Raw genomic sequence first — 18022 nt, forward strand, 5'->3', positions numbered from 1 at the left:
AAAAATGTAGTGTAGAAGAGTAGAGAATGGTATGATAGTTGTGAGGAAGAAGAGTGGTGGTGGTGTGGTTTTATAGTGAGGTTTGAAAATGGGGTGGTTAATGGAGAATTAAAATGGATTAATGGTGGTGTTTGAAGTTTGAATAGAATAGAAAAATGGGAAATGAATGGAGTTTAAGAGGTGAATGATGGAGGATGAATGAGGTTAATGGAGTTTAAATGGAATAAATAGGGGAAGAATGAGGAGAATGAATTTTGAAATTCAAATTCAAAATTCAAAAATGGGATAAATTTGGTCTTCTGCGTGGTCAAAAAGGCAGCACAGACTGCTGGCCTTGGGAAGGCGCGCGTCTCAGGCAGCCAGTCTGCTGGGGGACAGGCATGGAGACGGGCGTCTCCTGTCCTATGCATGCAGACTGCTGGTCCCACATGAATGGAGACGTGCGTCTCCTAGCTCAGGTAAGTGGTTTCCACACGTGCAGGTGTGGACCAATTCTGACAGTAGCAATAAGTATGGGATACTAGTTCAGAACAGTGTCATTTTTTTGATACTTTAAACAGCAAAAAAAATAGACTGAGTGAGAGATATGCATTCATGAATATATAGCAATCAGACAGCAAAATATTATAACACAGCAGCAGTAGTGAATAAAATATTGCATTTAAAATTAAACCAGTACTGAGTGTTAACAGAAGTAGAAAGCAAAAGTGCAGAAAAAATGTAAATCTAAACTAGGAATAGAAATTACTAAAACTAGAAATAAAAATCTAATAATCTAAACGGTCACATCTAGCCACGTCTATTGTTGTTTTGATTAGACTGAATGTGTTTGAAAACTTCGTCGAACTGAGCATTTACGGTGTCGATGAAATCGAAGAAATGCATTTGCAAAGTGTGTAGCTCGTTGCGCACATGTTGTATATCTTGTTGTAGCGCAGTGATGGCTTGCTCGTGCGTATTCAGATTAGGCAGTCTTTGATTTACCGATGCGGTAGATGTAGCGGGTTGTTGTTGCTCGACCTCGACATCAGTCATATTAACAGTGTGATCTTCAACGGAATCTTCAGAACGAGTTTCAGGCTCATACTCAGATACAGGTTCATCAATAGGAAGAGGTTCATAATCAGGAATGGGTTCATCAACAGGAAGAGGTTCATAATAACCAGGAGGTGTTTCAGGTTCAGATTCAGATGCAGGAATTTCCTCATCAAAATGTTCATAAGCTTGAGGAGTTTCAGGTGATGGCTCTCTCTCAGGAATCTGACCATAGTAAAGCCAGTTGGTAGGGTTGTGCACACTTGTCCTAGGATTCGGTAAGGTGAACTGATACCAAACTTTGTTATCAATGAGCAATTCAAAACGATCAGGTCCAAGATTACCGATGATACCTCGATTAAAGCAGAAATTGATGTCCATAGAGGTATGGGTACCAAAAGGTGTCAATCTAAGCAAAGGCACTCTCATTCCTATGGCATTAGCGATCATAGTGACGAATCCGCCGATCCTAATGGGTGAAACTTCGTCTTGCGTGATGCGTTCGAAGTTTGTTAGCATGAATGCGATGGCATTGACCGGGCGATTCTGAGATGTACAAAACATGATGAACAGCTCTTCTCTAGTAACTTCAGTGACATTATCTGGTTTGCCAAAAATATAGTGAGCAAGGATCTTGTGAAAGTAGCGGAAAGCAGGATTGTGGATGTTCTCAGATTGAAATTCATTCTCTTCAGGGTTGTCGTTTCCAGTGATCTTGCCCCAGTATTTTTCCAACTCCCAGTATGGAAGATTTTCTTCAGCTACTTGGGCGTATGCATCAGGTCCATGAGGTAGTTCTAACATTTCAGCAAAGTCTCGGATGCAGAAATTAAACTCCATACCAAAGAGTCTAAAGAGAATAACTCCCTTTTTTCAGTCCTTGTCCACAGTTTGGAAGATAGGTCAGGGAGCTCAAGAATTCCAGAGTGAGCTTCCGATAAGTGCTAAACTTGCGGAACAAGTGAGAACCAGTCCAACCGATTTGGTTAAGCAGGTGTAGGATGCTTTCTTCGATACCAAGCTTCACCATAGTTGGTTGGTGAGGATAGCAAGTCAATTCCATGTGTCTTTCAGCCAGCTTGTTAAATCTTGCTTCTTGTCCTCTACCACGGAACACAACTTCCATATTGTCAACTTCTTGCATCGTAGTTAGTAGTTAATTGAAAAACCTAGAAGTTGAAAATATTGAGATTAAGTTAGAACTAGGCTAGTGTTAATTTTTAAAAAATAATAAAATTAAATAAAACAAGTTATAATAATAATTATAATTATAAAAAGGAAGTATTTTCTCGAATGAAGAAAGCGGCTATAATTATAATAGTTATTATAAGATGTATGAAAAATAGTAAGAAAATTAAAATCTAGAATAATTAAAAATAGAATAGTTAAATGGGAATTAAAAATTAAAAATTTTAAAAATAAAATAGAGTAAAATAAAAAAAATTAAAATAAAAAATAATAAAAAGAATAAATAAATGTGGGTTGTCTCCCACCAAGCGCTTTGTTTAATGTCGTAAGCTCGACGATTTTAAAAATAGAAAACTATTTTTTCGAAAGAGCGGGCAGTTCGTCAAGTTTAAAAACTTCGATGTTTTCATCGTGTTCGAGATGATGGTAATACTTAAGACGTTGCCCATTTACGACAAAAGGTTTGACGGTTTCTCCTTTGATTTCTATCGCTCCACTCGGAAATATGTTAGTTATTTCGAAAGGGCCAGACCATCTAGATCGTAATTTACCAGGAAATAATTTTAGTCTAGAATTAAATAAGAGCACTTTATCGCCTATGCTAAAATTTTTCCTAGATATACGCTTGTCGTGCCATCTTTTCGTTCGCTCTTTATAGATTTTGGCGTTTTCGTAAACGTCTTGTCTAAGTTCTTCTAATTCGTTTATGTCTAGAAGTCGTTTCTCACCAGCGGCAGTGTAGTTTAGGTTTAAGTTCTTAATGGCCCAATAGGCTTTATGTTCTAACTCTACTGGTAGGTGGCATGATTTTCCATAAACGAGTTTGAATGGGGTAGTTCCTATTGGAGTTTTAAAAGCTGTTCTATAAGCCCATAAAGCTTCATTTAGCTTGGTTGACCAATCTTTCCTAGATATAGCAACAGTTTTCTCCAATATTTGTTTTATTTCGCGGTTAGACACTTCTACTTGACCGCTTGTTTGTGGATGGTATGGTGTGGCTATTCGATGATTTACTCCATATTTTCGAAGGAGTTTCTCAAGTATTCTTGAAATGAAATGGGAACCACCATCGCTAATTACCAATCTTGGCACACCGAACCTAGGAAAGATGACGTTTTTGAAAAGTTTAATAACTACTCGTGTATCGTTTGTAGGAGAAGCAATAGCTTCTATCCATTTTGAAACGTAATCGACGGCTACGAGTATATATTGATTTCCAAACGATGACGGAAACGGTCCCATGAAGTCTATTCCCCAGACGTCAAATATTTCTACTTCAAGAATGCCTTTTTGAGGCATTTCATCGCGTCTTGAAATGTTTCCAGTTCGTTGGCATCTATCACAGCTTAGTACAGCAAAATGGACGTCTTTCCACAGGTTGGGCCAGAAAAGTCCAGATTGAAGGATTTTGGCGCAGGTTCTAGATGTGCTATGGTGTCCTCCACACGGTGCAGAATGACAATGTGTTATTATGCTTCTTATTTCTTCCTCGGGTACACAACGTCTAAAGATTCCATCGGGGCCTCTTTTGAAAAGGAGTGGGTCGTCCCAATAGTAATGTTTTAGGTCATGGAAGAATTTCTTCTTCTGTTGGTAGCTTAGATCAGGAGGAAGCACACCAGCAGCTAGGTAATTTACGAAATCTGCATACCAAGGTGTGTTAGATCGGGCTAAAGCTATTTCAGCTAATTTCTCGGTTTCAGAGTTTGGACGGTATGGTTCGAATTCATTTGCTTCTAATTGGGCGATGAGTCTTTCATAAGGGAAATCATCGTCAATTGGTACTTGTTCGGGTTTCAGATTTTCCAATCGAGAGAGGTGATCTGCTACGACATTTTCAGTGCCTTTCTTATCTTTAATTTCCAGGTCGAATTCTTGTAGTAACAAGATCCATCTCAAAAGTCTTGGTTTAGCGTCCTTTTTGGTTAGGAGGTACCTAATGGCGGCGTGGTCAGTGTAGATGATTATTTTGGCTCCTACCAGGTAAGAACGGAATTTGTCTAATGCGAATACGACAGCTAATAATTCTTTTTCTGTCGTGGCATAATTCATCTGAGCTTCGTCTAGGGTTCTACTCGCATAATATATGACATGTAGTTTCTTATCCTTTCTTTGTCCTAGAACGGCTCCTACAGCATAATCACTTGCGTCACACATTATTTCGAAAGGCTCATTCCAGTCGGGAGGTTGCATAATTGGCGCAGAGATCAATGCTTGTTTAAGCGTTTGAAATGCTTCAGTGCATTTATCGGTGAAAATAAATTCGGCGTCTTTCATGAGTAGTTCAGTTAAGGGTTTGGTTATTTTAGAGAAATCCTTAATGAAGCGTCGGTAAAAACCAGCATGTCCCAGAAAACTTCTTATTTCTCTAACGGTTTTGGGAGGTTGAAGGTTTTCGATAATTTCGATTTTTGCTTTATCAACTTCGATTCCTCTATCGGATACGATGTGTCCAAGTACAATTCCTTGTCGAACCATGAAATGGCATTTTTCCCAATTAAGGACTAGGTTTACGCTTACGCATCGTCTAAGCACCATTTCAAGGTTTTCTAAACATGTTTCAAAACTTCCTCCACAGACAGAGAAGTCGTCCATAAAGACCTCCATTATTCCATCTAGGAAGTCGGCAAATATTGCCATCATGCATCTTTGGAAGGTCGCGGGTGCATTGCAGAGTCCAAAAGGCATTCGTCTATAAGCGAATGTACCATAAGGACAGGTGAATGTGGTCTTCTCTTGGTCGTCAGGGTGGATAGGAATTTGGAAAAATCCGGAGTATCCATCCAGATAACAAAAATGTGAGTGTTTAGCTAGGCGTTCGAGCATTTGATCTATGAAAGGTAAAGGGAAATGGTCTTTTCGGGTAGCTTTATTTAGCTTCCTATAGTCAATGCACATCCTCCATCCAGTTTGGGTACGTTGTGCTACAGATTCTCCTTTTGCGTTAGTGATTACAGTGACTCCTCCTTTCTTTGGTACGACGTGAACAGGGCTAACCCATTTACTATCGGATATAGGATATATTATTCCAGCTTCTAGCAGTTTTTGGATTTCCTTTTTAACCACATCGCTCATAATAGGATTTATTCGCCTTTGATGTTCCCTAGAGGTTTTACTATCGTCTTCGAGCATAATGCGGTGCATACACAGAGAAGGGCTTATACCTTTCAGATCTGATATGTTGTATCCTAAAGCGGTAGGGTATTTTCTTAGGACATTAAGTAATTTTTCAGTCTCGGTTCGTCCTAAGTTGGCGTTCACTATAACTGGTCGGTTTAGTTCTTCGTCTAGAAATTCGTATCTAAGATCGGTAGGAAGTGTCTTCAGCTCTATAGCAGGTTTCTTAGGTCCAGGTATAGGATCAGGGGTTAAAGCTAAGCATTCACTCAGGTGGTTATCTTGATATTCCTCACGCCAGTTGTCATCTTCAAAAATTGGCGGCATAGGAATTCTTAGGATTTCGGTTTCCTTATTTGGTTCGGATTTTATTTCCTTGACACACTCGTCGATTATGTCAGCAGAACAGCATGTGTCAATTATAGAAGGTGCTTTTAGGAATTGGGAAAGGATAAATTCTATTTTCTCTTCTCCTACTTCGAAAGTAAGCTTTCCTCGCTTTACATCTATAATTGCACCAGCGGTCGCTAAAAATGGTCTTCCTAAAATGATCGGGATGTTAGAATCTTCTTGGATATCCATAATGATGAAGTCAGTTGGGATGTAGAATTGACCTACACGAACAGGGATATTCTCTAACATTCCTACAGGATATTTAACTGAACGGTCTGCTAGTTGAAGAGACATTCTCGTTGCTTTAAGCTCACCTAGATTGAGTTTCTTACAGGTCGAAAGAGGCATCAAACTAACACTAGCTCCTAGATCGCACAAGGCTTTCTCTATGATGGTTTTTCCAATTACGCAGGGTATAGAGAAACTACCAGGGTCTTTCAGTTTTGGAGGCATGTTGTTTTGGATGATAGCGCTACATTCAGCGGTAAGCGTTATAGTTTCGTTATCCTCGAGTTTCTTTTTGTTTGATAAGATTTCTTTTAAGAACTTAGCGTACGAAGGCATCTCAGTTATGGCTTCTGTGAATGGTATGGTTATGTTTAATTGCTTCAGAAGTTCTACAAATCTTTTAAATTGCGCTTCGGTTTTTGATTTAGCTAATCTCTGAGGGTAAGGAATTGGTGGCTTGTAAGGTGGTGGTGGAACATAAGGTTTCTCCTTTTCGGGTTCCACTTCGTTATTGTTCTCATCAGTCTTAGCAGTTTGTTCGTCGGTTGTTTTTTTTTGGGTTTCCTTTGGCTCTTGTTGTGACATGGGTACGTTTTGGGTTCTAGGATCTATGGGTCCATCGTAATTAGTTCCACTTCGTAGTGTTATCGCGTTCGCATGTCCTTTAGGATTAGGTTGTGGTTGAGCAGGAAACGAGCCAGCAGGGGCAGCAGTAGGTGCTTGTTGTTGAGCTACTTGTGAGATTTGAGTTTCTAACATTTTGTTATGCGTAGCTAAAGCATCTACTTTGTTCGATAGTTGTTTTAGTTGCTCGCTATTGTGGATGTTTTGATTCAGGAAGTCTTTATTGGTTTGTTGTTGGGAAGCTATGAAGTTCTCCATCATGATTTCTAGGTTTGACTTCCTAGGGGTGTTTTGAGCAGCTACAGGCGCTTTTTGGTAGCCAGGTGGTACAGCAGGTGCTTGTCCAGGCGCGTACAACGCATTGTTGTTCTTATAAGAAAAGTTCGGGTGGTTTTTCCATCCAGGGTTGTATGTGTTAGAATAAGGGTTTCCTTGAGCGTAATTTACTTGATCAGATGGGACTCCAGTCAAGAGTTGGCATTCAGCAACTACATGCCCAGTCAATCCACAAATCTCGCAGTTAGGTGCTACAGCGGCAGCGGTGGCTGAAGGAGTGATGGTCAAATTCTCGATCTTTTGAGTTAAAGCGTCTACTTTAGCGTTAACGCGGTCTATACCACTAATTTCGTACATTCCTCCTTTGGTTTGGGCTTTCTCTAGAGCGGCGCGTTCTCCTCCCCATTGGTAATGGTTTTGTGCCATGTTCTCTATGAGTTTGTATGCTTCATCATGGGGTTTGTCCATTAATGCTCCGCCAGCAGCGGCATCTATAGTCATTTTAGTGTTATATAAGAGACCACCATAAAAGGTATGGATGATCAGCCATGGTTCGAGTCCATGATGAGGGCATATTCTAAGCATGTCCTTGTAACGTTCCCAAGCTTCGAAAAGCGATTCGTTATCTTTCTGGGTAAATCCGTTGATTTGACCTCTAAGCATAGCAGTTTTGCTAGGCGGAAAGTATCTTGCTAAGAATACTCTCTTCAATTCGTCCCACGTAGTTATGGAATTGGAAGGCAGGGATTGAAGCCACGCTCTCGCTCTATCTCTCAAGGAGAAAGGGAAAAGGCGTAATCGAATAGCTTCGGAACTAACGTTGTTGGCTTTGATAGTGTCGGCGTATTGCACGAACACAGATAAATGGAGATTGGGGTCGTCTACAGGGCTTCCAGAGAATTGATTCTGTTGAACAGCTTGGACCAGTGAAGGTTTCAGTTCGAAATTGTTCGCTTCAATCGCAGGTGGTGCGATACTTGAATGCGGTTCAGCGCGTGAAGGAGCGGCATAGTCTCTAAGAGGACGAATAGCAGCCATCTCTAACTTCGGGGTGATTTGATTGATTTGATCAGTAAAAATCAATTCCTGATTTATCGGAATTTCTGCTACTTCGGGAAGGTTGCGAGCTCGACGTTTAACGTTAATGAAACGTTCGATCTCGTTAATTCGTTGTATTAAGTCTCCTCCTTGTGAACGAGTATTTGGCATACAATCGTTCAAAAAGAAAGGGAAGAATTATCCTAGTCTCTACGGTGTAACAGTCAGTTACGATATCGACTTAAATAGTCCCCGGCAACGGCGCCAAAAACTTGATCGCGACTTTACGTGTCTATAAATCTGATAACTGCAAGTGCACAGTCGTGTCGTGTAGTTTTAAAAGATATCGAATCCACAGGGACTATGAATCGATCTACCGTTATCTAAGGTTACTATGTAAAGCTAGGAGTACTAAAATTTCGATTGTTCCTAAGGGAAAGTGATTGTGAGAAAATAAAGAATAATAATAAAAGACAGGTATTAGTATGTATTTCGTTTAACTAGAGGTAATCCGAAGGTTCATTGGCTTTTGCATAATTAAATTAAAAATCTTTACTAATTCCAATTGATTAAAAATCCTCGTCTCAAACTTTCGCTCTGTTGATTCAGACTACTATCCTAATCCTAATGTACGCTTTCGCCATCCCATTAGATTTTAGAAGAGCTTTTTGGAAACAATGTAATTAATAAAATGCCTATTTTACGAGGTTGTTATCTATTTAAATCTCCTAATCTCAAACTTTCGCTCTGTTGACTCGGAGCAAGCTAATACCCCTAACGTACGCTTTCGCCATCCCGCTCGAGTGTAAAAACAATTTTTGAAAATAAATAAGTTCCAATTAGTTTTAATACGCCTTCGCCATCCTTAAAACTAATGTCCTATGTCTACTATCCAGTTAAAGATCTCAAACTTTCGCTCTATTGATTTTAACCTTTGACCGTCCTAATCCCTCAAACTTTCGCTCTATTGGTTTTAAGACTTACTAATTAAACTAGACATATAAACCAAAAATAAGTGATAATTAATAAAACATAATTTAAGCCAATTTATTTCGGATCCCTACGGTTAACTTACTTTACATACCGACACCTTAAGTAATTTAGCCAGACATATTAATACGATTAAACATGCATAAATCGGTTCGGTTCATAATAATAAGCATATTAAATGGCATATAATATATCATGCAAATAAATAATATAAATAAGGCGGTAAATAAAAACCTGAATTAAAATAAATCTGAATTGAATTGAATCTTGAAGTACTCGAACTTCCACCACAGGTTGGCTGGATCGTTCTTCGGAATTTAAATGGCAGAAAATAAAAACAAGGAAATAAAGCGATAAATCTAACGTAAGGCTAGATCTATGAAAAGTTCACAACAATTTCCAGTGTAGAAATCGTTGTGAGAAAATAGACGGTTAAATGAAAACAGAATAAGGAAAAGCAGTTCGCGGTACAATTTCGGCAGCACTTCGTTGGCAGGAAATCGGACAGTTTGGACTGAAGTGACTGCCTCTATTTATAGGTGAGGCTTTGCAGTTGCTTTGCGTGAAAAACGGAACTTTTTGCAGACCGGGACTTGGAGACGTGCGTCTCCGATTCTTCAGGGAGTGGCCTTGACTGACTTGAGACGTGCGTCTCAAGTGGAGATTCTTTAGGGAGGTGGAGACGTGCGTCTCCCCTTTGCTGAGGTGGCAGAGACGTGCGTCTCTGCTTACTAGCGTGGCCTGGGTTGCTTCCTTCGTGGGCTGGATTGCTCTTTTGGGCCTTTTGGGTCCTAATTGCACCCCTCTTTCGTTTCAGCACCCCTTTTCGTCTTTTAAGCATAAATATTGGTCATTTAAGCTCGATTTTCTTTCCTTTTCGCAAATAGTCGTAATTGAAGTGTAAAACCTGAAACAAAGCAAATACACGCGTAATATCATAATAAATTAACATAATAAACGGAAAATGCTATAAATATCTATGGATTTTAGGCTAAATATACGATATAAAATCGTGTTATCACCTGGAGACTCTAAGTTTGCTGAAAGACCTGGTTATCTTCTTCGACTGGTCACCTCTCAATTTGAAGAAGATATGATGAGAGTCTTATGCCAATTCTTTGATCCCGAGCATCATTGCTTCACTTTTCCGGATTATCAGTTGGTACCTACTTTGGAGGAGTTCTCAAACTTACTTGGTGTACCTATATCTAAGCATCTGCCCTTTACTGGATTGGAAAGCACTCCGAAACTCGAGACTATTGCTGCTGCACTTCACCTAAAGAGATCAGACATCGCCTCCAACTGGGACACCAAGAATGGAGTAGAAGGTCTCTCAGCCAAATTCTTATTTGGAAAAGCTCGACAATTTCTGAAGGCCATGAGCTACCATGCTTTTGAAGATGTTTTGGCTTTATTAATATATAGTTTGGTTTTGTTTCCTAATCCTGATCAATTCATTGATGTGCATGCAATCAAGATTTTTCTGACTCACAACCCCGTGCCTACGCTACTTGGAGATATTCTACATTCCCTTCACTCTCGTGTCATGAAGAAGCGAGGGACTCTTATGTGTTGCACACCCTTGCTGGCTAGGTGGTTTATTTCGCACCTTCCACGCTCAGTAGTCAGAAACGATCAAAAGATGCAATGGTCTCGAAGAATCATGTCACTTTCTCACTCAGATATCCGTTGGCATGTTATGTCTCAAGAGTATGTCACTATCATCGATCATTGTGGGAAATTCCCTAACGTGCCTCTCCTTGGCATTAGAGGAGGAATCACCTACAATCCTTCATTAGCCCTACGACAATTTGGTTATGCTCGAAGGGATGGTCCTCATCACTTGCTCATTGAAGGGATTGTTTTCAACTATGAAGAAGATGTTCGTAATCAACGCCAAGAGTTCATACGCGCTTGGAACAAGGTGTACAGGGTGGATAGCAAAAGTTGGGGGCAAAATAACTCCCTTCCCTCGGAACCCTATCTTAGATGGGTACGCACTCGCGCTCAACGTTTTGTCATGCCATATCCTTATGTTAGACCTGTGATTGTTGAACCTGAATATGAAGAAAAGGTTCCTTTGGTTGTTCTCCATCCGGACATGCCCACTGATCTAGAAGAATTACAAAAGTCATGGGTTCAATTGAAAGAAGAAAGGGATACTTTTGAGGCTCAATTCCGCGCCAAAGAGAAACAAGTGTTAGAACTCACAAGACTACTTCAAGCAGAACAGAACGTCAACAACTTCATCGGATCAAAGAGGAAGCGTCCATGGGAAGCTTGAAGAAATTCTAGTTTATTGTTATTATTATTCCTAGTTGTTTACATATTTACTTTTGTAAACCAAAATGGCAAAGAACCATAAACTAAAGTACAATTTAATTATTATTATTATTATTAACAAAGCTTGTTCTTTCTTTCTTGTTTAAAGTGAATTTAAATTTTAAGGTCCTTGAAAACATTGCATATGCATAATCATATCATTCATAAACATCGCATCACAGGTTTCATAAAATCAAATGCCTCATCTTTGTTGCTGTTTATTTCAGTAAGAAAGATGAATCTCGAACAATCTATCAAAAATCTTCAGGCTCAGAATAGCCAGTTCCAAAAAGTGATCTTTCACTTGGCCAAGGGGCAAGAAGAATTGAAGGCACTTCTGATCGAGAAGGGGAAGAATCAATATAAGTATCAAGGTGGTCAAGATAATCAGAGATCCAAGCCTAAGCGGTCATTTACTCCATTACATATGCCACTGTCTCAAGCTCTGCAACAACTGCTCAATCAGAACTTGATAACTCTATTGCCTCCATATTCACTTCCTACTAATCCCGCTCCTGGGTACAAGTACCATGCAAGATGTGCTTATCATTCAAACAGTCCTGGTCATGATACAGAGGATTGTGGACCGTTGAAGCACATGATCCAAGACCTCATTGATTGCAAGATCATTGACTCCAATTCACCTGAGAAACCTCATATGGCCAATACTAGGTACAATCGGAAAGGTCGCAATGAACCCAACCAATCTGTGGGGACAATTCTAATCTCTACACCAGTTCAACAACAAAGACACGAGTCAGATATACCTAAGCGCCAATTCACAAAGATCAATATGACTCCGGCCGAAGCGTTGCAACAATTACTGAAGAAAGGGCTAATCACTTTGAAGGATCCTCCGAGGAATCCTAGTACCTCCTCTTCTCGTTATAATCCTAATGCAAGGTGTGCGTATCACTCTGATAGTCCTGGACATGACACTAATAACTGTTGGACACTGAAGAATAAGATCCAAGACTTAATCGATGACAAGATCATTGACTGCCACTCTCCTGAGGAACCTCACGTTGTGTACGACCAGAAAGATCACGATGAACCCAACCAATATGTGGGGACAATTCTGACCTCTACATTAGCTCCGCAACAAAGACGCAAGTCAGATACATCTAAACGTCAGTTTACAAAGATCAATATGTCACTGGCTCAGGCATTACAACATTTGCTGAGAGAGAACTTGATTACTTTAAGAGATCCTCCTGTAAAGCCCAACACCTCCGCCCCTAGCTACAAGCCCAATGTGAGGTGCGCATATCACTCCAATAGCCCTGGGCATGATACGAATGATTGTTGGCCATTGAAGAACAAGATTCAAGACATGATCGATGCTGGTGAAATTGAATTCTATCATCCCAAGACTCCTGTGGTGATCACTACTCCTATGCCTAATCACAAAAAGATTGATTAATACCTAGAAGGATGAACTTTTTAGATCATTAGATTTACTTTCATTTCCAATTTCTATTCTGTTTGTTTAAACACTCCAATTATGATAGACATTATTTGTTTTAATAATCAGCATCAGTGCATTGCATATATTTGTCTTGAATAAATTATTTCGTTATCACTCATTTTAAATTATGTCTTTATTCTGCATATGTTTTTGTGATACTCAACTCCTGCTAAAGTTGTATACTTTTTGAGGGAGGATGACGAAAATGATACCGCAACCTCATACAATATGCTTTTGAACGGACTATGCTGACGATGTACAGGCATTGTTTCAATTCCTAAACAGTGGAGATATAAGGATGGTAATCCCTCGTCAACCCCTTTGAGCCTAAGGAGTAGAAGTTTCTTTTTGTACGAAACACCCGCATTTTTAACCTGGGGCAGGGTAGTTCTCAGTTATTTTGGCTGTGCATTCTATTTTAAGAGAATCACTCTGTACACCTTTCAACAAAGGTTTCAATCACAAGCGTTCATCCGTACACATCAAAGAAGTGTTGGAGATGTCAATCAAAATCCAACGATGGTTCATCAATCATTAAGCAAGGCAGTCAATATCTTTCAAAAACAAAAATGATGAAAAACATATATACAAAGAGAAGTCTGCTAAGTCAAAAAATCAAAAAGAAGACTTAGGCAAAAATCAAGGCGTCCCGCTGACTGTAAGCTCCAAAGAGACAGTTCTGGCAAAAGTTAGGGATATCAAAAAGATGGAAAAAAGAAGTCAATAAATTCTTGAACAACTCAAAGTTGCGACTACCACAAGGAAGAAGTGACTACCATCTCAAAAAGTTCTCTCTGCTTATGAACCATCATCATTATCAAAGGTGCAAATCCAAAAGTCTTTTGGAACCTGAATGCATAAGTTGAATTAACTGAGTTTAGGACTGAAGATCATCACGAAGAAGGGTGGGTATAAATAAACTTTGAGCCTTTATCCTTTGTTTCTTAAACCGTGAACCAAGCCACGTTACAACCCTTGAAAGTCCTAACTGAAGCATGGTTAGTTCGAAAGCATACTGTCACCAAAAAGGTATCCCGACTCCTTAAGGTTTGCTACAAGTGTTGAGTTGACACTTCGTTTTTACAAACATCACATTGTTACAAACAGCATGTTTTTACAAATATCACGCTTTTACATATTTTGTTTTAAGGCTTTTTCAAAAAAAACTCAAGACAAACGTATGCATTGCATCTCATGAATACATTATTAAACATATTCTGCTACATAATTTCAAATGTTAGCAACAGAAAGAATTTGCACAGGGTACAACTAATGATTGAAAGTTATCCCGACAGACAAAATTACTCCAAGGAAGCCATGTCTCTTACGTATACAAGGGGCATGACATGTTTCGTCCAATCAATCTGGGGCAATCAAGTCAAGATTCTGAGAATCTCTCATGGATGCTCGAACAATCAAGGGGCATGCATCCAAGCATATCTAAAGCTACTCCCCAATCAACGTGAGACATTGTCATGAGCCTATGATTACTGGGGGCATATCGCCCATAGTAAACATCTCATAAAGTCCTCGCGAGGCGAATCTTTCCAAAGTTCCTGCTAACTGGGGGCAAATCTATACAAGTCCAGTTTGACATTTTAAGTGACGTGTCCTAAATCAAGTAGTAGTTACTATAATACTGGGGGCAACTTTCACCCATGTCTCCCCACAAAGCCAGGTTCACAAGATCATATCCCCACAGAGTAATCATTAAGAATATATCTTCAAACGCTCCCGATAGAGACATGGCTGCCCAACAGAGTTTACATCTTCAACACTGTCGCTCTCCTCCAACATGATTTATCGATATCTTTATCACCAATCAGGGAACATCAAGTCACTGATCATCTCCAAGCAGAAATCATAAATTTCCAGCTGAGCATCTTCAAGACAAGATCAGACAGTACAATTACAAGGACATAAAGATGTACATAAATCATATTCACATATCATATGTCATAAACATGTTCATACATTGCATACATTACCTCATAATGAACTCATACATAACATGCAAAAGCTCTCATTTATTTTGAGGGATTCATTACATAACCCATGCATCATGACATTGCATAAATTTAACTTTACCTTTTGCAGAATACAGGTACAAACAAACGAACGAAAACTCCAACTTTCCAAGATCTAATTCGGTCACCACGAACGGTACTGACACGATCATTTCCAAGATCTAATTCGGTCACCACGAACGGTACTGACACGATCATTTCCAAGATCTAATTCATCTACCACGAACGGTAATGACACGATCATTTCCAAGATCTAATTCGGTCACCACGAACGGTACTGACACGATCATTTCCAAGATCTAATTCAGCTACTACGAATGGTACTGACACGGTCAACTCTCAGAGATCTAATTCTACCATCACGAACGGTGTAGACACGATCACTGACCTTCTCAGTCTAATTCAGCTACTACGAACGGTACTGACACGACAAAAGATCTAATTCAGATACTACGAACGGTACTGACACGATCAAATTTCAGAGGTCTAATTCTATCATCACGAACGGTGTAGACACGATCACTGACGTCCACGGTCTAATTCAGTTACTACGAACGGTACTGACACGACAAGAGAGTCTAATTCTATCATCACGAACGATGTAGACACGATTATCTCTCCAAAAGATCTAATTCATTTACTACGAACGGTAATGACACGATCAACGCGCAAACGACATTTCTCAAACTTCAACTACCAGATGGCATCCACAAGCCCATCTCCGACAAAAGTCCCTACTTCAACTAGGGCAAATTTCTTGGTATTCTAGTGTTCAATCACCTTCCACCTTCAGATACCGACTGGCATACAAACCACTCTACATCTTCAGGTTTAAGATAATTGAACAGGGGCAGCTGTCATACCCCAAAATTTGCCCATGCCATTTTCCATACACAAAATCAAATCAAAAGACAAAGCTCCTATACAAATTCTCCTATACAAGGCTCTGAACTAGGGTTTGGGTCATTCAAAGGAAAATCACGGAATCAATGGCTCAAGATGGTTCCATATGGTCACCAACATCCCAAAGAATCTCCATGTAAAGTTTCAAATTAATCAGAGCAAATTGAGTCCCTCAAAACTTGATTAGGTCAATAGTCGACTCTCAAGGGCAAAATGGTCATTTCAAGTCAAAATACAGTCAAAACTCAAGATATTTGGTCAACAACATCCTCATAACCCTAAAACCACCATTTGATCAAGGGTTGATCATGATGATGCAAGGAAAGATCAGAAAAGTCAAAAGGCAAAAGTTACTATTTTGGGCATGAACTGAAAAAGTCAACCAAACTTTGAAAATTCGCCAAATATTCATACTTCATCAGAAAAATTCCCACCAAAGCTCATGTTGAAGGGAATTCATTCCTCTATCCAATTGTCCAAGAATTAGAGCCCATAGATCAATGGTTCAAGAGATATGGCTTCATACATTATAGGTCCTCTTCAAAAGTCAACAAAAAGACACTTTCTTCAAAATGTCATAAAATGAGAATGAAAAATGATTTTGACATGGAACCAAAGACATTGGTTAGAGGACTCTCTAAGGTTTCCAAAAAGTCCAAGAACACCCCCATACCTCAAAAGTTGAGGGAGATATACCTTGTCAAAGTTGGCTAAATTTTGAAGAAGAAATGTGAACAAAAGAGCTTCAAAATGAATTTTCTTGCAAAGAGGCCCAATATGTTTTGGCCCAAGCTTGTTCCCCAAGTCATCTAGAAGCTCTAATTAGAAGGCCACGAAATTTTGATTAAAATTTGATTTTTATATGAATTAACATTCAATTAAATCATGATTTAATCAAATATTTAGAAGGAAAATTGAAAAGATTCAATTTATCTTTAATTTCAATCAATCCAATCCTCAAATATATCCTGTAATCATCATAAATTCGTGCACAAAAAGATTGGTAAAAGAAGATTGAAATTGAGCCATAATCAAGGAAAATTTCTTCATAATTTCAATCAAATTTCCATCACATTGAATTCTTGATTCAAAGAGATTTCCTTCATTTTTATTTAACCTAATCAATCTCATATATACACTGACCAAGACCAAACCCTTGAGGACAAGATTTTTGCAGTCAGAAAACTCAAACTCGAGCTCTAAAAAACTCAAAGAAATCCAATTCGGTTTCTTGCTTACAGAGAGATTCAAGAGTTTTTAAAGATGCAAAAAGCTTCCTGAGGCATCAAGGAAGCTTTCCCGATCAGTTACAAGGCCCAGAACCTCAAGAACACGCGAGCATCCCACTCGGTTTGTCACTTCTAAACTTGAATCGATTTGCATCGTACATACATTGTCATTCAAAATTAATTGCATATTCGTGTTTATTATCATCTAATGATTGTTTCTGGAAAGTTTGGTGAGTTTTAAATGTGAGAATCCGGATCCGCCATGTTAGGGTTCTTACCTTGAATTTGGGGGTTTTCGTTTGAGGAATTTTTAGGCCACAAAGCAGGTACCCACGCATTCGTATGAACGAGACGGATTGATTAGTGGCATCGCGCCAAATTTCTGTATGCGTTTGCATGTATTCGCTATTTCGCAGGTATGGAAGATGGAGTTTTTTACAACGCCATTGCCAATAAGCGCTGTAAAAAGCGCGCTGCTGAAAATCCAAGGTTGAAGACGACCTCGTGTCGTCGTGTGATTGGCCCATTCAAATGGGACGCGCGCGCATCTTTTAAGTGGAACAGCTGGATCCTGTGCATTACGATGCACACGCTATCATGTTCTCTCTCGTTCCTGGCCTTACGATCTCCTTAATTCCAGATCCAACGTGCATCAACCTGCGAGTCCATCATGCTCCACAGGCGAGCGCTACACTGAATCAAAAGTTAAGTATTTTGTAATTTTTTTTATTTTTAATTACACAACCTAGTTTTGATTTTTATTTATACTTATATATATATATATATATATATTAATTTCAATATCTTTTTTTTCTTATTAATAATAGTAAATTATTTATTTGTTTTAAGAACTTTTTATATATGATAAATATTTATTTTACATGCTTATTTATTTATTTATAAATGTAATTATTTATATATTCATTTAATTTATTTTATCTTTAAATCATTAAAAAATAATAATTATTTTATTTTAATTCCGAAAAATTCCAAAAAAATTATTTTTTACTCAATTTAGTTTTTTGCCTCGATTTAATTAATTAGGTCGCAAGACCAATAATTAATTAAATCGATTTACCATTATATTCCATTTGAATCTTAACCAGGATTGATAATACATTGAAGATATCCCCTCTCTTTCTGCCTTGTCTTTTCAGGGTTACTTCCGAGGTTTCCTCCGACTC

The 18022-nt window shown here is 38.8% G+C and overlaps 1 protein-coding gene and 1 non-coding gene across 2 annotated transcripts in view; both read left to right on the plus strand.

The window, feature by feature from the left end:
* LOC131650581 (uncharacterized) overlaps positions 1-18022 on the plus strand; it is a 58204-nt gene that overhangs the window by 24817 nt on the left and 15365 nt on the right. The window lies entirely within an intron of this gene.
* Positions 7418-7524, plus strand: LOC131645364 (small nucleolar RNA R71). The gene has a single exon (XR_009296992.1). It is a non-coding gene; the product is annotated as a small nucleolar RNA R71 (small nucleolar RNA).

Source organism: Vicia villosa, linkage group LG1, assembly GCF_029867415.1.
Source record: "Vicia villosa cultivar HV-30 ecotype Madison, WI linkage group LG1, Vvil1.0, whole genome shotgun sequence".
NCBI lineage: Eukaryota > Viridiplantae > Streptophyta > Magnoliopsida > Fabales > Fabaceae > Vicia > Vicia villosa.